The sequence below is a fragment of the Chionomys nivalis genome, chromosome 24 (genome assembly GCF_950005125.1).
Source record: "Chionomys nivalis chromosome 24, mChiNiv1.1, whole genome shotgun sequence".
Taxonomy (NCBI): domain Eukaryota; kingdom Metazoa; phylum Chordata; class Mammalia; order Rodentia; family Cricetidae; genus Chionomys; species Chionomys nivalis.
The window spans coordinates 46,344,204-46,369,193 of NC_080109.1; the positions used below are offsets into that span (position 1 = coordinate 46,344,204).

The 24,990-nt window shown below is 37.6% G+C and overlaps 1 long non-coding RNA gene across 1 annotated transcript in view; it reads left to right on the plus strand.

Moving 5' to 3' along the window:
* Positions 1 to 24,990, plus strand: part of LOC130866048 (uncharacterized) — an 86,393-nt gene that overhangs the window by 44,043 nt on the left and 17,360 nt on the right. Inside the window, exon 2 of the long non-coding RNA XR_009056294.1 lies at positions 17,568 to 17,629. This is a non-coding gene — a long non-coding RNA (uncharacterized LOC130866048). The remainder of the gene's footprint in view (positions 1 to 17,567; positions 17,630 to 24,990) is intronic.

Here is a 24,990-nt window from a genome sequence, read left to right on the forward strand (position 1 = left end):
AACCTGGAACAGTGAAAGACCCTCAGGGCCAGTCCTCATCATTATTTATGACCTACTAAATTCTAGGCTATTATTGGAACTTGGGGGTGGGGGGCTTTAATCAAACTTTAGTCTTCACTATGTTCATGACTATTGTAAAGGTACCCTTTGGACTCTTGCAAACTTTACAGGTGATAAGAATTCTATCTCATTGTAGCCTTGGCTGGCCCAGAACTCACCTTGTAATCCATGCTAGCCTTATACTTTTAGTGATTTGCCTGCGTCTCTTCCCAAGTGCTGAGCCATGCATGGTAGCAAGACATTTTAAAGTGGCCAAAATATTTAATCATTTTGTCAGTTCAATCTTTTTCATAACACAAGTTATAAATGCTAAAATAAGTGTTTATTTGAAATAAAACCACGTACTGTCTTGTAGAAGACTTGAGTTTGAGTCCCGGCACCAACATCATGCATCACAACAGCCTTGGACTCCAGCTCTAGGGTATCAGATGCCTCTGACCTCCTGATACCCTGACATACATCATACACATATACGATAATACACATTTAAAAATGTAAATAGCATGCAAATGAGTAGGTCTTCACAGCCTGCTTTCCTAATTATCAAGGAATTTCATTATCTAATAGTCAATTTTCTAGTCACAATCAGGCTTAAACGTTCTGAAACCTGTGGTGAGACTCAGGCTTTGCAGACAGGGATGCTTTGTTGCCATGGAGTCATCTTACAGTTGTGATGTCACTGTAACTACCCTTCAACTACAGCTTGCTTCCTCCAGAGAGTTCTCTCTCTTTTTTGTTACATCTGATTCTCTGTCATATGTTCTGCTCCTTGGACACTTGGCTCCATCTTACTGCTTCCTCTTCCTGTTTATTATATCCTATATATTTTGAAAATTGTCATCATAGATATATTTTCCCTAGTATGACGTCCAAAACTTGATGCGATGCTTAGCCTTACTTACCTTGTTTTCTTTGTTTTTATTTTTTTTCTATGTTTATGCTTTTAACTCACATGCACTTTAACACTTAAGGAATGTGTTTGATAAATGAAGAGTAGGTTCATTTCCTACTGGTTGCTTATGATGATAAATAAGAAGTCTTTGGCTAAAATATGTGTTGAAGGTTTTTTTATTGTTCTTTTTTTGTTTCTATTATGTTAAATATTTAAGAGGCTTTCACTCTGCAGCCCAGGATGGGTTAGAACTCACTTTGTAGATCTGATTAGCCTAGACTTTGAGGTATTTCTACTGCTTCCTTATCTGTAGTACTAGGATTATAGATAGGAACCACACATCCGGCTGGGGTTTGAATTTATAAGAATTTTCACTGTGTTATAGCAGTGATGTGGAGGTTGGAAGACCACCTTGGGGTTGCTCCTCACCTTCCATCTTATTTGAGGATAGGATCTTTGATTTTAGACATTGTGTGTCTCGGAAACTCCGCTCATGGTCCATCAGGAGTTACCTGTCTTTGTCTCCCATCTCAGAGTGGAGGGCCAGAATTGCAGACAGGTGGCTTGGAGCTGACTCTACTTGGGACCGGGGGATCTGCACTGAGGTCCTGGTGCTTTTGCAGAGGGTGCTTTCCCCACTGAGCCATCCTCAGAACCTCAACTAGCTTGCTTTTTTTTTTTTTTGCCAGGAATCAAAATAGGAACTTTAATCTTAAAACCACAAGGAACTGAGTTGGACCAATAATAATACTGAATTCCAGAGTAAATCATGGAATACAGTAAGCTTCAGTCACTTTTTGGCTCAGTCATTTAAACAGCCTTGAGATAAATAGCTACAAGCTACTATAACTTTCATAACTGAAACTATTTCAGATAATTTTGTAATTATTACATTGCTGACGACAATGTAAATGTACATCAGATGACGCTCTGCGGACTGGGACACCTCAGCCGAGAAAGAGCATCTCAGAGCTTTTAGTTTTTTGATTCATCCAGAGTACCTTTGTTATACTGGTTCTTATACAGATATCTGCCGCTAACCCAGATTCACACAGCCTAACTCTACTAGCTTGCTTTTTTGAGTTTGCACATGGATTTCCAGTTGTGCCGGTATCTGTGTCTGAAAAGCCACTATCCATCAAATCGTCTCTTTCCTCTGTAAAAGCTTTGCAGCTGTGTAGGTGTGGGTCTCTTTGGAATCCCCCCTTATTCTATTGATTTATTTAGCTACCCCTGGCCTGATGCTGTACTTTATCGATTACTATAGTCTTATAATAGGTCATTATAGCAGGTACAATTGTCCCTCTAACTTTGCTGAAATGTTTCAAAGCTGTTTTGTTGATTCCTCTGCATTTTTACTTGAGCTAGTTTGCTTTCCCTCTGTGTGTGCCCCTCTCTGTCTCTCTCTTTTATTTATTTGAAGGAAGGACTTTGCTCACATCTAAATGAGTCATATTTTAAACTCCTATAAAAATTCCACTGGTAATGTGTTTTCAGTTCTCCTGTGTCCCCAACAGTTTAAAGCCCAACCTCACTTTTTGAATCAGTTGACCTCTGCACAGGATATGCCTCTCGCCACTCTGTTGACTCATGTCCCCATTAGTGTTGCTTTTTTCTAGTTTCTTCTCTTGGCAATTTTGCAAGTTTCTTCTTCTCTTATGCTGTGATGGTGGCAGTGTAATGCTGCAGTCATAAAATTAATTGAAAATATGCTCTCTTTCATTTTTATGGAAGATTTTATTTTAAAGGTTTACTTTATATTGCTGTATCCAACCTGGAATTTTTGACATGTTAGGCAAGTGATCTATGTCTATGTTATGACTTTTTAAAAGATCATTCATTATTGCATTTGTGCGTGTGTTTGTGTGTGTTTGTGTGTGTGTGTGTGTGTGTATGTGTGTCTGAGTATGGGTGTGCATGGCATGGTTCACTTGCTTTACGTCAGAGTCCCACTTTGTAGAGTTGGTGTTCTCTTTCCATCAAATGGTTCTTTGGATTCAGATCATCAGGCTTGATACCAAGAGCCTAAACACACTGACCCACCTTGTCAGCCTGATTTTGATATTTGACATTGTTTCTTACATGAGTATTTGGAAAAACATTACCAGCAAAGTCAACATGGTCTGAATTTCTTTGGTTAGTATTTGTAGGAATGATGTCACAAATTCAAACGAAGTATAGGTAGCTGTTTCTTTTAATGGCTGTTAGCAGCTGAAGCCTTTGCTATTTCGTCCGTGCTGTAAAATTTGTTGTCACACATGTTTTATGCATGCTGTCATACCTGTTTCCACAGTGTTCTCTTACAGCCGTGCCTTTGAAGCACTCCCCTCTTGCTCTCAGTTTTGGTCATGTGTTCCCTCTCCCTCTTTCTGTCTCACTCTCCTCTAGTCATTCTGGTTATATTTCTCTCTTTTATTTTAGTTTCCAGATAACGAACCATTATCTAGTTACTCTAATCTTTTTCATAACTCATTTTTTTTTAAAAAAACTATCATTGGATCTTCTATCATCTTTTGATTCTGACTTATCAATCTTCTATTATAGCTCTCATTTCTTTCATTTAATTGAGTTATTTGCTGTTCTGTTTTCTTTTTAAATGAGTTGGTAATATTTTTTAATCAGATGTTGGTTATTTAGTTAATTTTTTGGAATGCTGAGTGTAATATGTTACTTTTGGTAAAGTTTCCTACTTTGCAGTTGAAGGAGACAAAGAGAGGAGCATGATGGGACATATTCTTCCTCTGGGGCCAAACTGAGAGATCAGAATTTTGACATGAGTTTCTGTGTCTTTCTGTCACTCTCTCACATTAGCCTGGCAGCAGGCATCTGGCTTGCAAAGTACATCTTTTTTGATACTAAAGCAACTGTATTTATGGTATACACTTAATAATTTTCTCTATATAATGAAAGTAATTGTCTGAGATTAGAGAATGCTTCACTTAAACTGAAAAGGGTATTTGAAAAAGAATGCAGTTGAGAATGAATTTGTTCTAGAAATGGGAAACATTTACTTCATTGGTTTCTAACACTAGTGCTGTGGGATAATGCTCTTGAACACTGAAAATATTTGTCACTCATATTGGCTTAATAAAACACTGATTGACCAGTAGCCAGGCAGGAAGTATAAACTGACTACGGGAATTCTGGGAAGAGAAAAGGAAGATATACAGTCGTCATCCAGAAGCAGAGGAAGCAAATGAGAATGCCTTACTGAGAAAAGATATCAAGCGACATGGCTAAACATAGATAAGAATTAGGGTTAATTTAAGTTGTAAGAGGTGGTTAATAATAAGCCTGAACAATAGGCTAAGCAGTTTATAATTAATTTAAACCTCTGTTTGTTTATATGGAGCTGAATGGCTGTGGGGCTGTGCAAGACAGAAATCAATCATAATATTGACTCTCCATGAAGCAGGAAGATGCTTACAAAACATAAATGTAGTGAGGTCATCACTGTTGTCATGATAGACTATTTGTGAATCTTTAACTAATAAGTTGTTTCAGAGATTAATTCTGTATTATAATCTCACAGGGTGAAGAGATTCCTGTTGTAGAAGTTCCTTACCACTGTCTCTCTAATCTCTGCCTTGTAGAGTTTCATCCGAGTGAGAAAATAAAAGAAACTATAACCTGCCAGATGTCAGTGGCAAAATGAAATGAAAAAATTACAAGTTAATAATAGTGATGCCTCAAAAAAATTTCCTGGACAATTTAACATTGCTTCACCCAAGGTCGCTTCTCAGAGATGATTATTCTCAGTAATTTGTAGATGAGGTGGTTCCACCGTGGTCATGGTTAGTGACGACTGAGAAAGCGCCACAGGAGGCTTGAGATCCAAGGTTATCAGTCTCCCTTATGTGAAACAAAATCCACAGTACCACTTGTCTTTTCCTGAAACCTAGCACAGCAATAATGTGCAAAGAAATAAAACTTAAAGTCTACACTATCTTTTATTTGCAGTATAAAGTCATCCTTTTGTGAAGTATTGGTGGAAGGACGGGGAAGGGCATTGTTTAGCTCTTATGCGGCATTTCATTTAGGAAATTTTTAGTGAATGTTCTTAGTATTTTAGTCTGATGTTTTAAGAAACCACTGTAGATTTTATTCTATGTAAATATATATCAATTATAGCTGGAATTTTAGCTTCCAGAAAATGCCTGAATATACTTTCTTTTACCCAATATAAAATATATTATAAACAGTCTTTTATAAACCATTTTTATTACATATAAAAATTTATATATTATAGACAAGTACAAAAGAAGAAAATAAACTTTTCAGAGCTATATCATATGCTGTTGTTTACTGTATCATTTTCAAACTGATGTACATATGTATCAACATGTATGTGTGATCACAGGAGAGAACAAAAAGACAATGTATTAATTTACATTTTCTGTTTTAAAATTTTTAATTAAAAGATAATTGCATAATTCCCCAACTCTTTTCTTCAACCTTTCTACTATAATTACCTGCTCTCTAAAACTTATGACATCTTTTTAAAAATAGTTCTTCTTACACACACAGAGATTATAAAAATGAAAATATAACCTGCTCAATTTGTTCAGTGCTAATTGTATAGATATATTTTTAGGGATAAGCTGCACTCATGAAATGGCAAAAATATGGCTGCCTAAACAAGTCTTGAACAATTCTAATACCAATTTCCATCCCGAAGTGGATATGGGACATGCCGTGGGCCTTATTCCCAAATGATGAGCTATGAGAAATTAACTACAAAGAGACGGGAAATTAGATTTTACCCAGGGATGAGCTCCTGCAGTGGTTATACAAGGCCAATATATTTAAAATTTCTTACTATTAGTGTTTATAGAGGGCATGCATGGCATGCATGTAGAGATCACCATATAGTTTTATATAGAGTTACTTGTATTTTTTTTTTACTTTTTGCTTTTATTTGTTTTAAAAAACACAAACTATCCTTTTATATTTTACATACCAATCCCAGTTCCCACTCCCTTCTCTCCTCCCATCCCTTCCATCTTCCCTCCTGCTCCATGCCCCATTCCTCAGAGAGGTTAAGGCACATTGCTTTGGGGAAGGTTTAAGGCCCTCTCTACTATATCTACAATGAGCAAGGTATCCCTCCAAAGAGAATGGGTTCCAAAAAGCCAGTAAAGCAGTAGGGAAAAATCCTGGTGCCAATGCCAGTGTCCCCTCAGTCTGCCCCAGCCATGCAACTGTCAACTACATTCAGAGGGAATAGTTTAGTCATATGCTGGTTCCTTCCCTGTCTGACTGTAATTTGTGAGCTCCCATTAGCTCAAGTAAGCTGTTTCAGTGTATGTCCCCATCATGGTCTTGACCTCTGTGCTCATATTCTCATTCCTTCCACTCTTCAACTGGACTTTGGGAGCTCATCCGAGTACTCTACTGTGTATCTCTACTTCTGCTTGCATCACTTGCTGGACGGAGCTTCTATTGTGACATTTAAGATACTCATCAATCTGATTGCAGGGCAAGGCCATTCAAGCACCCTCTCCACAATTTAGGTTATTAGCCGGGGTCATCCTTGTGGATTCCTGGAAATGTCTCTAGTGCCAGGTTTCTTGCTAGACCCATAATGGCTCCCTCAATCAAAATATCTCTTTCTTTACTCTTTACCCTTGTCCTCCCATCTCAAGTATTCTGTTCCCTCAAGCTCTCCTCCCCCTTCTCTTCTCCCCACCTCCTCTTTTGCCCTCCCTTTTCCCCTCACCTCCATGTCCCAATTTTTTTTAAAGGAGATCTTGTCTATTTCTCATTTCCAGGAGGTCTATATATGTTTCCCTTGGGGTTCACCTTGTTACTTAGGTTCTCTAAGGTCATGAATTAGAGGCTCATTATCCTTTGCTTTACATATAGTATCCACTTATGAGTGAGTACATACCATGTTCATCTTTCTGGGTCTGCCTTACCTTACTCAGTATGTTTTCTTTTCTAGTTTCATCCATTTACATTCAAATTTCAAGGCACTTTTTTTTTTACCACTGAGTAATAGTCCTTTGTGTATATATACCACATCTTTATCCTTTAGCAAAACTATTCTGAGATACTATCTTACACAAGTCAGAATGGCTAAGATCAAAAGATAGCTTATGCTGGAGAGTTTATGAAGTAGGGAACACTCCCAATTGCTGGTGCAAAAGAGCACTTGTACAGAAACTATGGAAATCATTATGACGGTTTCTCAGAAAATTGGAAATCAATCTACCTCAGGACCCAGCAATATCACTCTTGGGCATATACCCGAAGGATGCTCAATCATCCTACAAGAACATTTGTTCAACTATGTTTATAGCAGCATTGTTTGTAATAACCAGAACCCAGAAACAACCTAGGATTTTTACTCTTAAGCTCTTTACTCTTTGGTCTTTTGGGCGACCTGCCACCTAACTCTGTAAATCACATGGAGGCTTATTCTTAATTACATATGCTAGCTTAGCTTCACTTGTTTCTAGCCAGCTTTTCTTATCTTAAATTATCCCATCTCTCTTTTGCATTTGGTCTTTGGTCTTTTATCGTTCTCTATTTCTGTATACCTTTCTTTACTTCTTACTCCATGGCTTGCTGAGTAGCTAGTTAGCTGGCCCCTGATGTCCTCAGCTCTTGTTCTATCCTGTCCCATCTTCCTCCTCCCAGATTTCTCCTTCTATTTATTCTCTCTGCCTGCCAGCCCTGCCTATCTTTTCTTCTGTCTCACTATTGGCCATTCAGTTCTTTATTAGACCATCAGTTATTTTAGAAAGGCAAAGTAAGCAGTAATTGTTTAACACAGTTAAACAAACGCAACATAAAAGAATGCCACACACCATTGCATCCTTAAAAAAATGTTTCGACCGGGCGGTGGTGGCGCACGCCTTTAATCCCAGCACTTGGGAGGCAGAGGCAGGCAGATCTCTGTGAGTTCGAGGCCAGCATGGTCTACAAGAGCTAGTTCCAGGACAGGCTCCAAAGCTACAGAGAAAACCTGTCTCGAAAAAACAAAAAATAAAATAAAATAAAATAAAATAAAAATAAAAGAAATGTTTCGCAGCAGAAACAAATGTAACACATCTTAAAATAATATTCCACATTTGCTTCGTTATTTTTCCATTTATGTGTGCTCTTGTGATCAAATTTCTATTGCCAGTCTTGTAAGGCAAATGCTTTTACCTCACTGGTAGCCTCTGCACTGACCCAGATTGCAACACTTTAAAAAATGGTTTATACTGGAGATCTGAGTATGGTTGGTTATGCCTGTAATTCCAGAACTTGACATTTTGAGGTCAGCTTTGACCATATTACAAGTTCAGGGCCAGGTTGAACTATATACTAAGACCATGTCTCGAAAATAAGTAAAATAACGTCATCAACAACAACAAAAATGTAAGCAATAGTATTTGTACAGTGTGTACAAGGTTAACTAAGGTTGACTTCCCATCACAAACATAAAGAGTTCCAGTAAGAATGTAGTCTTGTGAGAAGAGTAGCCATGCACATTTCGGTCTCAGTTCCCTTGACATCTTCAGTTTCAGTGGCTTCATCACATGTCTGCAGTATCTGAAATTGATGGGCAGTGTGGATATTTTCAGTCACCAGTTAATCAATTCTGAAATATACATTCCTTTCGATATTGATCAGTTTACAGAGTAAAATTTAAAAGTGAAAACAATCACAATTTAGATATTTAATACGTATTACAAAATACTCTGCAGAATCATCTAAGCATACACTTCCCCACCAGCCAAATTGGAAACCCTGATGTCGTTGTGTTCTTATGAAACAGACGTTCTCGTTAGGTGAGTGTGTGGTGTCTTGTGGGTTAGTGATGCTGATATCATGTCCACAAGTTTAATGGACTATGTTTTGTAAATGTCCTACATATACATTTCTGGTTAAGTCAACTTTTTTTTGGGGGGGGTCTTTTGACACAGTCGTACTTGACTAATTTTGTTTACATTTCCCTTCAATGTCTACTGATCTTTTCTTTATTTCTGTCTTCTGGTTATGAAGTTTGCTGTAGCACATTCACGAGACAAACTTGTATAACTAAATATTTTAAGTTTGCTTCTGCTAATATTTTATATTAAATATTTCATTCAACAAAGAATGTATTACTATGTGTGAATTAAGGCAAAAATTAACGTATGTCCTATAACAATATAGCTTAATGTTTGTATTGATTTGCCATATTTCTTTTATAGTAGTTCATATTCAAGTTATATTCTGAAGGTGCTTAAATTATTCAGAATATGTTCTTCATTCCACATTCAGAAACTGAAAAAATAGCAAGCAAGATTTTTTAGCATTGTTATATCTCCATAGAAATACTTGTAATTGTGTCTAATTTTTACAGCTTTTAATATTTTTTTAAAATTCCAGCAGCTTTCTGGAAATTCTTTTTATATAGAAATTCCAATCATTACATATTTCTATCATCCTCCTATGCTTTGGCAGTCACCTTTCTTCTTTCATCACTAGCTTCTGGCAAATGTTGATTTGCTTTTTATTCTGCAGTGTTTGAAGAGTTCATATGGTTGAGATAATATAGCAGGTGGTCTCCTTGGCCTGGCTGTTTCTTAGCCTAGTGTGTCTAAGATTCGCCTGTTCCTTCTCACTGCAGACCAGTCGGAAGTTATGTATATTTACCATTCACATTTCCATTTCCATGCCTACTATTAGGAATATTAATTCAGATGATGTTTTTCTATTATAAGTATAGTTTCTAAGAGGATATATATCTACATATGTTCACATAAATTATAGAAGCAGTGTGTCTACTTTTCTAAGAAGAACTGTTTATTGTGTGGAATCACTACATTAGTTTGGGAATAACCAAAATTATGCCAATATTGAGTCCTTCAGTTTACGAAGGTAATAGTTTTTATTTGCTAACATTATCTTAAGTCTGATTCTGCCATTTGGTCAAGGGCAGGTAGTTCCTATGTTGGAAATATTTCAAGGAGGGAGCTATGACTTAGATAGCTAATTTCTTGCCTTCTAGGCATGAAGATCTGAGTTTGATCCCCAAATTCATGTGTAAAACCAGGCCTAGATGTACATGCTTAAAATCCAACATTGGGAGTAGTTGGCCTTTTTACTGTCTGGGGGAACCCATCCAACTCCCAAATACGTACATGGACACATATTCTTAGTTATGAATGCTCAGCCTTAGTTTGATTTGTTTCCAGCCAGTTTTTCTAATTTAAATTAATCCATTTCTCTTCTATATTTTGTTTGTGGGCTTTTAACCTTTGTTTATTCAATATGTCTTTATTATCTTTTTACTCCGTGACTGTCTGTGTGGCTAGGTGAGTGACCCTGGTGTCTTCCTCTCATCGTTTTTTGCTCCTGGCTCTTCTCTCCAACCTAGATTTCTCCTCATATTTATTCTCTTTCCTTGGCAGTCCCATTTGTTCCTCTGTATTGCCTTGCTATTTACCATTCAACTCTTTATTAAACCAATCAGGTGTTTTAGATAGATAAAGTAATACAGCTTTACAGAATTAAACAGATGCAGCATAAAAGAATACAACACATCTTTGCATCATTAAACAAATATTCCACAGCATACATAATTGTAACACATATTAAACTAATATTCCACAGCAACTGGAGGATAGAGAGAGGAGGATCCTGAGATTCTAGGGTGTTATTATTCCCTGTATTAAAAAAAAAATCAAATTTGGGTGGATGCATAGATAGATATCTCAGTAGTTAAGAGCAATTACTGTTCTTTCAGAAAACTTGAGTTTGGTACTCAGCACCGACATGGTAGGTAATTCACAACTACCTTTAATTCTAGTTCCATGGTGTCGGATGTCTTCTCAAGTCTGTGGGTATTACACTAATGTGCGCCTACCTACATGTCCACATAAAACACACATAAACTCATAAATAAAAACATATCTTTAAATTTTTAAGGTTAGTGCCTTATTCATTGTTCTATAGTAGTGAAGAGACACCATGACCAAGATAACTGTTATAAAAGAGAACATTTATTTGAGGGCTCCATTCCAAAATGGAGGAAAGGGAAGATAGTGAGGGAATACTAGACCAAAGCAAGACCTAAAACCATCTGGGCAAACTCCAGACTCTGCATCTCCATGCCTAATGCCAAAATATTCCTCATATTTCCAATTCCTTTCAAGTTTTTTTCCTGTAACAAGCTTCTTTCTCTTGAGCTGGTTCCACTCCCTCTTAACAGATCTCCTTGGCAGGTGTCCCACAACTCTGGCATCTCCAACATATTGGAGTCTTCAAGGCAACCCAGGCTTTACCATTACAGCCTCATGCAGTGGCCTTTCTCGGCCTCCATCCAGGGACACCTGAATACATTCTTGGCCTCAGTAGCTTTCTTTAATCTCAAAGGAAGATTCCATAACCCACTTCTATCTTTGAATCTAAAGCCAGGACCATGTGACTGAATGTGCCTAGTTCTGCTGCTTGCTGGGGCTGGAACATGGCTTTCTCTTGAATTACAACTTCACTAGCTTTTTGTTTTCAACTATTTTCCTCATTGCCTAGGCATGACTGTCCCAAAACTGGGTCTGTAGACGAGGCTGGCATCAAACTCAGAGATCCACCTGCCTCTGCCTCTGGAGTACTAGTATTAAAGCATGCACCAACACAGCCAGCTCTAAGCTTTTCTTTAATTCCTTTTCACAAATTCAAACTTTAGCTGGGCGGTGTTTTGCCCTGAGGTCACCACTCTCTTTATTCCATTTTTAAATTTATCTCCTTGAACACAGGACATAGTTTCATTTCACTTCCTGGTGTTGTTTTCCTTTTCAAAATGTACAGTTTGTATTTTTACCTGCTTGGCTTGCTCCTTTTCATTATAACTCTTCATTAGAGTTATTGCTAATAACTACACGAGAGAGTTTATACTAGACTGTTTTGAGATATCCTCTGCCAATGTAATTATTCCAAAACTCTTCTCTTTAGCCTCAGGCAGACTTTTTGGACAAACACAAAAAAATAGTCACATTGTTTACCAAAATAGCACATGAATCATCATTTGGCAACATACTAAAATACTTCTCCTGTGAAACTTCTTGTGCTAAGGCCCCACAATTCAAGTATTCTGTGCTCCTAATAATAAGTCCTATAAGCTGTTCTATATACCACCTGGGCACATAACTTCTGCTTATACTGGATAGTTTCAGATTTTATATGAGTAATTCTTTTCCTCATTTCCATGGAATATTGCTCCATGGATTACCTCTTCAAAAGCAGAGATCAATTCTGATAGAACCTTTGTCTACATCTCATATATAAGCATATTTGTTTAGTCTTTCCTATAACAAAGGTATATGGTAGATTAGTTCAGATTTGAAAACAGAACCTAGACTAGTGAAGCAGGATGGCATCATGGGGTGACTATATGTGCATGCTTTAAAATAGAATACGAGGCCTATCTTGTGGGATTCTATCACCAAACAGAATCAGTGCATTGACATTAACCACCCTGAGATTTAGAATGCTCCTCTATGTCATTTGTGGAGCAATGTCTGCTTCATTATTTAAGACATTCATCCTTGAACAGCCATAGCATTACCAACTTCTGTTTATTTATAGGGTTATAATTATGTTTATTACTTTAGCCATAAACACTTTTATATTGTGTGATATTTTTACCTTCAGCTTGTTGTTTCACATGTCAGTATATTCCATTTTACTTAGATTGTGAAGTCCTACAATGTGCCTATTATTGCAGTAATATTCTATTCTGTGTGAAATACAAAATATCACCAACATAGAAAGTAAGGCACGTGACTTATAATACCAGATGAAACAAATTATACATCTCGTGGATGATTATGTATTTTGTCATACTGAAAAACCATCGAAAGTTATTGCACATGGACTTATTTGGGTTATGTTGTTTGAGATGAAAATAAATCATGGCATGAAATGTGTTCAAGCAGTAAGATGTGAGGAATGTAGGGCCAACAGTAGCTCGAGGTGACAGCCCTGGCTGCCAAGCCTGATGACCTAGAGGACCTCCAGAACCTGTATGAGGGATGTAAGGAAACAACTCCAACAAGTTCTCTCTGACCTCCACACACAAGTACATGTCGAAAAACAATAAAATTATTTCATAAAAAAGTAACATTATATAGTTATATACTTCACATTGATGTCCTTAAAAAGAAACCAACTCACTGCTATCGGAAATCTTTGCTCTTGTACTTGTACATGTTGAGTGATTCTCAGTATTTCCTCTCATCTTTCAGCTCACATTTTCTTAGAATTTTCTTTCAGTTCTAAGATGTTATTGTTTTCATGACATCCTGGAAATTACATTTGATTTCTTTAGTTTTCTTGTGAGACTGGAGTCCACATTTGCGACCAGCAGTGAAACTAATATTTCTAGTTCCCAAGTGACAGTGGGGTTACTTCTCACTCCTGTGACCTCGTGAAGAAGAGCTGCGAGTTATCATTGTTGCCAGAAATGACAGCTGTGCACAGGCCACCACAAAAATGCTCGGCTCTCTTTATTTCTGCATTCCTGTATATGTAAATATTCAGTCAAGTGTGTGTATGTAGAGGCCACAGGACAACTTTTCCTGTCATGTATTAGTCATTATCCACTTCAGTGTTCAGACTGAATCTTTTATTTTTGTTGTTGTTGTTGAGACAGGGTTTCTCTGTGTAACTCTGGCTGTTCTGGAACTCACTTTGTAACCCTGGCTGGCCTCGAACTCAGATATCCACCTGCCTCTGCTCTCAAGTGCTGAGACTAAAGGCGTGCGCCACCACCACTTAGCTGCCTCCCCAACACTGGGGTCACAACTATATGCAACTACACTAAGGTTTTTGTCTTGGGGGAGTGGGGGATTCTCAGACTAGAACTCAGTTCCTCAGGCGTGTGATGCAAGCACTCTGTGTACTGAGATTTCTTTCCAGACTCTTATTCCTCTTTTAAAAATATACTTGAATGAACACTGAGGACAGAATATTCTAGGAATGTGATTTCTGAAAAGTGACTTCTTCAAAAAGATTTCAGAACTTCCTGCAGTTCGTCTGCCTGTTTGGGGGAGATATTTTTATTATCAAAATCAACCACAAAAGGAGAAACCCCAAAGGAAGTTGATTTATTTGCTTTGGTAAACTTGATTCTGTTTTGTAACCTTTGAAACATGGCTTTTATGAGTGATGCTATTAAAATCTGTGCTCCCTTTTGACTGCGTTGTTAATCATTATTGCTCTCTATGGCCTCTGGCTTACCTGTCTACACAGCAAGGCAGCATTCTTTAATATTTACAATTGCAATGCCAGTGATTGTGAAGGCATATTGTATACTTTTCTGAATAAAATGTGATTCACAAGAAGTAAGGGCCTGTCTCCACAAATACATTTCAGGACAGGACACTAACTCCCTCTCAAACGTCTAGAATTTTTAACTCAGTTTTTATTTTATACTTTTGAAATAAACTATTTCACTCTAACGGTTGCACTTTAATGCTCCAAAGGATAGATAGATGTATCATATAATGGTAGTTTCTGCATAAATAGATCAAGCACTAGCTTTTCATTTATAATGCAGTTCGAAGGTCTCTAGACGTTCATTAAGGCTGACTTCCTGAAAGTCTCACTTCCCCCTCCAGCAGTGGCTATACATGAGGGAGTGCTGTATGAGGAGGGTTGCAATCAGATATAAATACTTTTCAAAAGAGTACATATCTACTTCTATTGTATTTTAAGGTCTTATGGTTTTCATAGTGGAAAATATACTGCAGAAGAGCTCGGAATATTGGATGAAGTTATGGACAACATACTGTATTTTGAGGAAGCTTTCTCAGTCACCTCAAGCTAGCCATTCTTAGAGTGTGTTATGATTAGGGGTGAAGTGGGAAGCTAGCCAAGCACACAGTTTATATCAGAGTTCCAGAATCACAATGCGCCTGACCAAACTCAGAATCTGAGAATTTATCATTACTGAGAATTCTGGCTTAAGTAGTACAGAAAGGAAGTTATGGAGTTCACGAAACTTTGTGTGTAGGAGAGGAAAGAACCTCGTTAGCCACATTCTTCCACTGACAGAAAATCCAGTCATATTGAATTTTATTAAGATTTAACATAAAAGACCCACTATTATCCATGGGTGTTTATAGACTGATTAACAAAAGAGACTAACAGCTGCACACAGTTCTCTCAAATTGACAGGGAGGTGCAGTTGAATCCTTTGTCCACTGTCCACTCTTTGTGGGGAGCACACAGTCTGGGGATCACTGCCCCCCTTCTCACTAGCACTGTATTCCTTTCTTATTGTACTTCCTGAACCTTTACCTTGCCCTGTTCACCCTGTCCTAGGCAAAATGTAGAGTCCCATTGGCATTCATCAGAAATCCATGGCATTAAATCTTCCATGGCAGAAATAAATTTATAAATTAACTAAAGATTCGGTGACCTGTGGAGAAAAGGATCTTGTTATCTCTACTTCCCATTTCCTCATATTTGATCACCTCTTTTGGCTTCTGGAAAATACTCATCCTGGTACATATTATATTTAACTGCCATTCCCTTCAGATTCCATTGCCCACCAAACTGTGGCAAAATGGGACATTCTTTTACATATCATCAAATAATACAGGAATCGGGGAGTGTTGGGAAAGAGTGTGAGAGAACATAAAGTAGTTTAGTGTTTGAGATTATCAGACATGAAATACAAGTGAACGAGTGATGAGTATGGGTGGCATCTATCTTTTTGCCTCTATACTAGATCTTTGAAGAGATTCTTTGAAGAAATAAGGCATCCTTTCAAAGTAGCCTAGGTATCTTCTGGTCCAAGAAGTCTTTTGCTTGAAATAAAGAACAGACTCTGAGAGCCAGGATTGCTGTCTGGACACTTAAGAATAAGATGCACTCTACTGAAGAAATACAGCAGTGGACAACATCAACTAAAAGCAGCATTCTTTGTAAATCAGGTGATTGCTTTTAGATTTTAGAATATTATTCTTCACTTTAAACACTATATAAATGTTTGGTCAAGTAACTTTTACTAAACTTGTTCTCTGAGTCTTTCTCAGATGTGTGTTTAATACATTTTAATACCCTTACTCACACTCGGAGATCTTGTCAAGCCCATCTACTCCCTACAAATCCCTTTCCTACATTCATGTCTTTTTGTTTTCTTTTGTGGTCCACCGAGTTTAACCAGAGTTGCCTCTGTGACCATGTGTAGTAGGAGCTGCGGGCTGTGTTCCTGCCGCCCCAGCTCCTGGTCGCCTGGCTAGCTTTATGCCCCAAAATAACGACACACAAACTGTATTCTTTTTAAACACTGCTTGGCCCATTATATCTAGCTTCTTCTCAGCTAACTCTCGCACCTGGACTAGCCCATTTCTAATAATCTGCATAGCACCATTAGGTGTGCTTACTGGGAAGATTCTAGCCTACGTTCATCCTGGGTTGGAGCTTCATCTCATCTGCCCTGGCGATGAGCTGCATGGCGTCTGTTCTGGAGAGGAGAGCTATCGAGTCTGCCCGGGAGAGGGGAGCATGGCGTCTGAGCTCACTTCCTCTTCCTCCCAGCATTCTGTTCTGTTTACTCCACCCACCTATGGTCTAACCTATGAGGGCCAAGCAGTTTCTTTATTATTTAACCAATGACCTTCCTCCATCATTTCCCCTTTTTCTGTTTAAACAAAAAAAAGGAAGGCTTTAACTTTAACATAGCAGAATTACATATAACAAAACAGTTATCAAGTAAAAATTACAATATTTACATCTATTTTATCTTTATCATAACTAAGGAAAACAGCTATAACTATCTATTCTTCACCTCCATCAAGGACTCCAGAAGGATATAATATTACCTAAGTAAATGAGAAGTAAGCAACTTATAAAACTCTAGAAATCACAGAGACATCTCACTGCCTGGACAGTCACCCAAAGTTCCTCTGTACCGTTGGGGCATCCATCTTCAGTCTACAGGTCCATAGTTTCCAGCAGACATTTCCGTGAACAAACAATCAAATAAGAGAAGGGGACTCTTTAGACTGATTTTATTTAGAGTTGATCTATTGACAAAGACTAATGAAATATTACTCTACCAATAATTTCTTTTACCATAGGAGCTTAAAATGTCAAAATCATAATGGCAATTATTGGAGTTTAAATCATTTCACCTTTATCCACAAGCCAATATTTGGGTTACTAGAGAACTTGTGCTTTGTTGTTTTGTCACACTTCTGGCTGTGGTGGCCCTTTAATGAGGAGAGGTGATCAGTCTGTGTGGTTGATAATCAATGGTGCTCATTTAGAATACTTTCTTTTAGTTCAGATATAAGAAAATAAAGTGAGTAACTGCTGCTAATAAGTATATGGCTTGGTTTTTCATACAGATAACATTTTATACTGACTTATATTGAAAAAGAAGGACAAGCTCCTTCTTGGGTGAAAGTGTTCGAGTAGCCCCAGTGCAGAGCTCATTAAAGCAGCTGTCAGGATCCCTCTATTTTACCATCACCCCCACCTCATGCAGGAAGAAGCAACTGTCCTTTTGAGTGAGTGTTCTGCCAAAGAGTCATTTACAAATAAATGAAAAATGTCACAATCGATTTTACTTCTCCAAGAATACTATGTGTCTGTGTTGCCACAAATTCTCTTTGTTACTCTGTTTTAGATATCTGGCTGGACATCAGAAATTGCTTTTGATGGCTTAGGACCTCCTCCTTGAGACCCAAGGTAAGCCCTCTATTGGTTACCTTTTGTAAATATTTGTAAAGCCATTTGAACAGCTTGAGAAAATGGAAGCAATACACGGCCCCTCTTCTGTAAATGCTGCCTTTGTCAACAAGCATTCAGATGACAAATGCTTACTCCATATTTACTCATTTGGGAGAATCATCTCATATAGTTGATGATGCTATACACTTATATAATGATATTCTACATTCTTTGCTAGCTCAAGTTGTTATGGTTAATCTAGTAAATGCAGCTAGAAAAGTAACTTGTGGAGAAGGTATGCAACTATGCTTCTGTGTTTCGAAAGTGCTGACTTTATCCGTTTGAATATTTTCCATTTCTATAACTTGAATGACACATCACTGGTAGACAATTATTGCTGCAATTATAAGCCATTCTACCCGTACAAGTATTATCAAACCATACCAACATTATCAAGAGTTTGCTCTGAGCCATATTCTGTGGTAAGCAATCATGTGAATTAACTTATGTAAATGTATTACATTGGTACTTAGATTTTGAGTCAATATGGATTTGGAATAAAGATATCTAATTAGTAATTGCTAGCAGTTCTTATGGATATTAAAATTAAAGGAAAATAAATCTTGATATAATTATACTTAAAGAGATGTTAATCAGTATAATTAGTTATAGACTGTGCGGTCGTTTGAGATCATTTAGTTTACTACTGTTGGTGCAAAAGATCACGGAATGGAACAATTAGCAATATTTTTGTTTCTCTTAGATAAATAAAACTTTCAGCAATTTATTTACTCATTTACCCAATGATCATGGCACCCTGTTAAGTGCTAGGTACCTTACCTTGACGGTCTGATGGTGAAGAAAGCAAAGCTGTTTCTCAATGCTTTATAGTCCCCAGCAGACCAGCCAAAAAAGCACTGAAGTGGAAGAAACTATCACGAGTCAAACAGTTTGTTAGTGTGGGCACAGCATGAGAAGTCAGGGGACAAATCGGCTGTTGTCGGGACAGTTGCCTATGCAGTGACAGAGAAGAGAAGCTGAAAGATGTTACAGCTTGACTTTAGAGGAGGTCATGAAGCCTAAAACAATCATGACAAGGAAATCTAGTATTTAAACATATAGAGAGCAGGACACACCCTAACAAGTCACATTTAGGAACTCATATACAATGGAACAAACAAGAATGAGAAATCCAAGATATCAAGGCAGGCTAGTGAAGTCATCACAGCTCATTGAACATAATAGGAAGGAAAAGCACACCATTCTTACTTCACTTCTAAGTAAATAAAATGCAGTTTTTAGAATGCAGTGTCTTGGTGTGCAGGAACATGGTTTAATGCACATTGCTTTCCCAACATCTAATGCAGTATTTTTCCCATAGTGGGTATCAATATGACTAGCATCTAACACTTAAATTGCAGGTAAAAAATCTAGAAAATATGTTAACCCAAGGAAGGCTTGCTCAATGTTTTACCATCTATAACAAATATTCTGATTTCTTGGTCAGTTGTCATAGATTCACATTCCTTTCCATATCTGTCCTTTAGTCTTTAGTTTGCAATGAAGGTTCCCACTGAGGAAATCAGTATGAAATGCAATGTGCAAAATTTCTATTTTATTATATGCCAGGTGAATGTCTTTAAAGAAATTGGAAATGATTTGGAATAAGTGAAGAAAATAATTTTGCAAAATGGAAATATGAACATATCTAGTTTTATTTGTTCAACTCAATATATATATATATTTATAAAATATTATGAAGGATTTCATCCACTTGAGAAATATGAAATGATAACTCATTAATTGGATACTGTAAGATAATGAATACCCTAAGCAGAGTTTGTTTTATGTCATGAAGTAAGAATTTTCTCAAATGTGTCCCTAATCCTCAGTCTCTCTCTGCCCTTTTCTTCAGTGTTCTTTGAGCCTTAGGTGCAGGAATATCTTAAGTCCATTGAATGTTCATTAAGTACATTGAAATTGGGCTGCACAGCTCTGTGTCTTCACTGCTTGTGTTTTCATTAAAGGTCTCTATCTATGGCAAAGAGAAATCGTCATGTGGTGATAGGGGTGAAGAATCCACTTCTCTATAAGAACAAGGATAATCATGCAGAGTGCAGCCAAGAATGGTGCTGATGTAGTAAAACGGTTCCCCAGGACTTTACCAGCACCAGGTAGTTGGTGAGGCTTTCATGGGCATGTCCATAGGGTTATCAACATAACTGTCTGAACTGAAGCTGAACAGGGAGAGCAGCAATAGACATGCTAATAATATTGGCAGAAGAAATCCCACAGAGCCTCACCCCTACACAGAGAACTACAGGCGACAAAGAAAGACCGAGAGTAGGAGAAATTGTCTTCCCCAAGTATGAGCACACCAACTGGTTATTCAGTATCAAAAGGATGGCTGTGAAAACATGCATAAAAGTGACATTATACAGACTGATCATGGTGTCTTTATGTATTTCTTAATATATGCATACATCATATATACATATATATGTATGTAACTACAATTAAAAATAAATATCATGAATATAGCAAAGCAAGGAGGGATAGATAGGAAGACATAGAGGGATTAAAGAGAAGAGGGAATGTTATAATTATAATCTCAAAAATTAGAAAATATATTTTAATAACATATAACTAATTCACAAATAATATTATTTTAAGAGTGTATATTATTAGGCACTCTAACTAGACAATTTTGGTTTATTTAGACTAAAAGCAGATCTTTTTATCATTTTATATTTTTCATTGCAGAGCTTTTTATAAGTATGTTTTATTGGTTTATTTATTTAATATAAACTATTTTGTGGTTTAGTGCCATGTTATATTTGGCAGCGTTAGAGCATTTTTAAGTATTTGTATGTTTATGTGTTTTTATGAATGTTGATGTTTGAGTTTAGTGTCTGGTATTTTTGTGTGATCTGTATTTGTGGGGTGTAAGAATTTGTGTTCATGTATGGGTGTGTAGTATATATTTGCGTTTATATATATATGTGTGTGTGTGTGTGTGTGTATACGTGTGTGGGTGTCTATTTAAACAAATTTTATCAGTACAAGTTGATATTGTTTTTGTGTACAGAGGGATAAGTGCGTGTTCCCATTTTGTATGTATGTGTATATGTATGTGTGTGCTTCATGTTATGTATGATGTGTGTACGACTTTGTATTATGTTTATCAGTATTACTATATGGAGGTATGAGGGTGTGTGTGTGTGTGTGTGCACACGCGTGCACACATGCATGTGTGTCTATACCTAATCTGGAAGCCCTGTGAATATTCATCTGGAATTCACACAATAGAATATCAGCTTTTATTATTTCATTTTTTTAGAGAAAATGAGTCACAAGTTAATAGTTTCTCTAAGACCAGCAGTGTTTTTGTTTTATTTCATTTAGAACATTTTTCCCAGATAAATGTAACTTCTAAACACTATTCGGAATTGATGCCTGCTGAAAACCGGGAAATTCATTTTTTTTTTTCAATAGAGTAGAAAACTCGCACTGTAGGGAAGTCCCCATCCACAGCAATAGTTCACCAACACAAAATGAACTTCTCGTATTGGTACTTATTTTTTATTTTATTTTGTTTGTTTTTTTATCTTAATTGATTTTTCCCTTCTTTTACTGTTTGTTTTATTTGATATTAGTTTTTAATGTTTTATTTATTTATTTATTTATTTTTTGGTTTTTCGAGACATAGTTTCTCTGTGGTTTTGGAGCCTGTCCTGGAACTAGCTCTTGTAGACCAGGCTGGTCTCGAACTCCCAGAGATCCGCCTGCCTCTGCCTCCCGAGTGCTGGGATTAAAGGCGTGCGCCACCACCGCCCGGCAGTTTTTAATGTTTTAAAGCTGCTTTTTTTTTTTTTTTTTTTTTTTTTTGAGAGAAAGAGAGAGAGAGAAAACCATGAAGTTGGGTGGGAAGTGGCATGAGGAGGATCTTGGGGGAGTTAGAGTAGGACAATAATATGATCAATTATATCGGATAAGAATTTAAAAATAAAAAAGAAATAGTGCAAGAGTCGCTCAGCACTTAGAAAAATAGCATCTAAACTTGTATTATCTTAGACACACGGAACAGTCAAGCGATTCGGAAGTTTCGAGGAGGAACATCAGGATGTGCAGAGCCCATTTGCTGTCTGCAGGGTGCTTCTACTTTTTTTGCCATCCAGAAAGCAACAGCCTGTGAGAAATGATACTTGATTTATTTAGTTTGTTATCTTTCACACATAAAAGCTGAAATGACCCACTCTTTATTAAAAGGCCAATGAAAATTTGAAATATGGAAGAAGCCAGAGTGACGAAGTTGGGAGGAGCTGAGGAGCTGACTGCCACCTTCATAGTACAAGACCCCCAGGAGTGACCTAAAGAACGTGCATTAGAAGTCACTCTTCGCCAAGGTCCATGTGCGGTCCACACTGTCTGTGCTATCCAAATTCCCTAGCGGCCATTCATTTCCAGTCCTCAGCTACAGCTAGTTGAGGTGAAATCACTTACAGATTAGACCCTGAGACCACGAAAGCATTCGAACCATCTTCAAAATCCTATAAAATGAGCATTTTACAAGAGAACAAGAGAAGTGTGTGTTTGTGAGAAGTGAAGTCAAATTTCCTATCCTTTATTATAAACAAGAGTCCAAAAACACCATCCATTAATCCACAGAGTCTTAGCAGTGATGAATTAACCTTAACAGCAAGTAGAAATGTCAATAAATGAGACAGGTTATTATTTAATTTACCATAAAAGAGAAAATTCAACTAAATTAGTAAGAAACACTTTAATTTTTTAATTTATTGTGGTTAGGGAATTCAGCTCAAAATTCACACAATGAAGTTTACTGTAATGGAGGGGAAGGAAGGGAGGTGGGGAGGAAGGATGGAAACAAAGGAACAAGGGATGGGAGAAAGAAAAGCAGGAGAGCAGGAGGTCATGGGCAGGCCTCTCAGCTGGGCTGGCAGTCCAGGCTGGCTTCTCCAGGCAGGTGGTGGCCACAGTGTGAGGTGCCGCTCTGTACGGGTGGGGTCATTTCTGCAGCATGGTCTGTCTGTTTTCCCTTCTGCCTCCACACCCTGGCAGACAGCACCTGTTCTATAGCGTTTTCTTGGCAGGAAGCCTTAACGTACGTTTTAACAAACTTCCAGTGCCAATTTTTCTCCTTAAGTTACCAAAGGTAATTGTTTAAATATGTGCAGAGCAAGTGAGACAAAACAAACAGCTCTGTGCCGGCCTCGGCGGTGACGCTCGCTACAGCAGGGAGACCTGTGAGTCACACAGCATCAGAAGCTGGCTTGTTGACAAGGAAAACTTGAAATTGTTTGTAATTGTCTCCAGAAGGCTATAAATCTTCACTACATTCATGCCAACGTGTCCAGTTTTGTTACCACATCCCTTTATACAGCTATTGAAATTTGCAGGAGTGGACACAAAAGCGTTTCTTTTGGTTTAGAAGAAAGGCTTTTCCTGTCAGGTGGTGCCACTCTGACCACCTGTTGACTGGAGACTGGTGTTTTCATGAAAGTTTTAAACTGAGAGTTATTTATAATTTGTCTAAAATAAGCAAGGTACCTACAGCCCATCCACACATCCTGCTTTATATGGAGACAGAAAGGGAGAAATAAAAGAAAACTGGAACACCATTTTTATTTGGTCACCTGCATGGTCTGCTGAAGGCAGATTGCACACCCAGCTGAACCAATGTATTCTCCAGACTCTCAGCTCTCACCAAGTATTTTACTTGGTAAAATTTGTAAATTACTAAAGCATTTACACTCAGTACTGAAAACTTCAGACAAGCCTTCCTGAGGCCCCTTTCAATCAGTATCTGGTCCATAACACTTCAGATTCCATTTAATTTTAATGGAGAGGGAAGCAATATAAATTATGAGTATCTGGGTATGATGGTCACTTCTTTAATCCCAGCACTTAGGGGGCTGAGGTAGGCTGGTCTCTGTAAATTAAATGCCAGCCTGAGCTACATACTGAATTTTAGGCAAGCTAGGGCTACGTAATGTGATCCTTAATTTCTCTCTCTCTCTCTCTCTCTCTCTCTCTCTCTCTCTCTCTCTCCTCCTTCTTCTTCTTCTCTCCTTCCTCTCCCTCTCTCTCTTATTCACTCCCCCCACACACAGTTTCATATATGTGTCTTTCTGTATATGTATGTAATATATATTTATTATATATGAAGAAAGCAGAATGACAAAGTCTGTGTCTTGATTAGCACATATCTGAATGATCTTTTTAAATCCTATAATTTCTTCTAAAGTACAGAATTAGAATGTAAGATAACATAGCTGGCTGTGTGGCTAAGCATAGCTTCCTGTCAGAATGATGAAGAATGATCGTTAAGTAGCATGAAGGTTACAAATCATGGGATCTGACAGCTTTGTAAGTTCAATGTGTTTACTTCATAAATTTAAAGTGGGTTAATCAATCAATCATTCATTCCCATGTTTGGATGAATGTCATGTGCACTAAAATGCACTGTATTCCTTGACTACTTTTGCAACAGTTAATAGAACAGCATTAACTGGGTCTGGCTCTGGTGATGGAGCTCAGTGTTGGAGCACTTTCATTTCTTATTTTTTTAATTTTTTTATTTAAAAGGGTTTTCCCCCCTCATTTTACATACTAACTACAGTTCCCACTTTCTCCCCTCCTCCCCACCACCTTCTTCCCCCACCTCATCCCTTATTCATATCTCAGAAAGGGTAAGACTACTCATGGGGAGTCAACAAAGTCTGGCATATCAAGTTGAAGCAGGACTAAGCCCCTCCACCCTGTATGGAGGCTTAGCAAGGTATCCCTCCATAGGGAATGAGCTTCATAGAGCCAATTCATGAACTAGAGATAAATCTTGGTCCCAGTGCCAGTGGACCTGCAGACTACTCAAGTCACCAACATTCAGAGGGCCTAGTTTGGTCCCATACAGGTTCCCCAGCTGTCAGTCCAGAGTCAATGATGGGGGTCAGCTGTTTCTATGGGTTTTCTCATCATGATCTTGACTCCTTTGTAGAGCACTTTCTTATTATACACAAGACCTTGAGTTCAGTCACTAGTGACATGAACTCACACGCATGTGCAAACACACAGACACACACACACATCAACATAGCTCCAATTATAGTTTTCAAAATATTTTCTCCTGCACACTAAGAAAACAAAATAATGAAATTAATACTAACTTAGGGTATTATATTTAAATAGATGTTGAAGGGGCAGGAAAGCGGCCTTCTGAGTCTTGGATAAGGGTTAATTATGACTCTGCTATCATATTTTTGTGTACAGTGCTGTCCTCAAGCAAAACAACCAATACCTGCACCAGAACAGTTATGGCAGCTTTCAAGACTCACAACATCCAGTCTAGTTGACTGTCA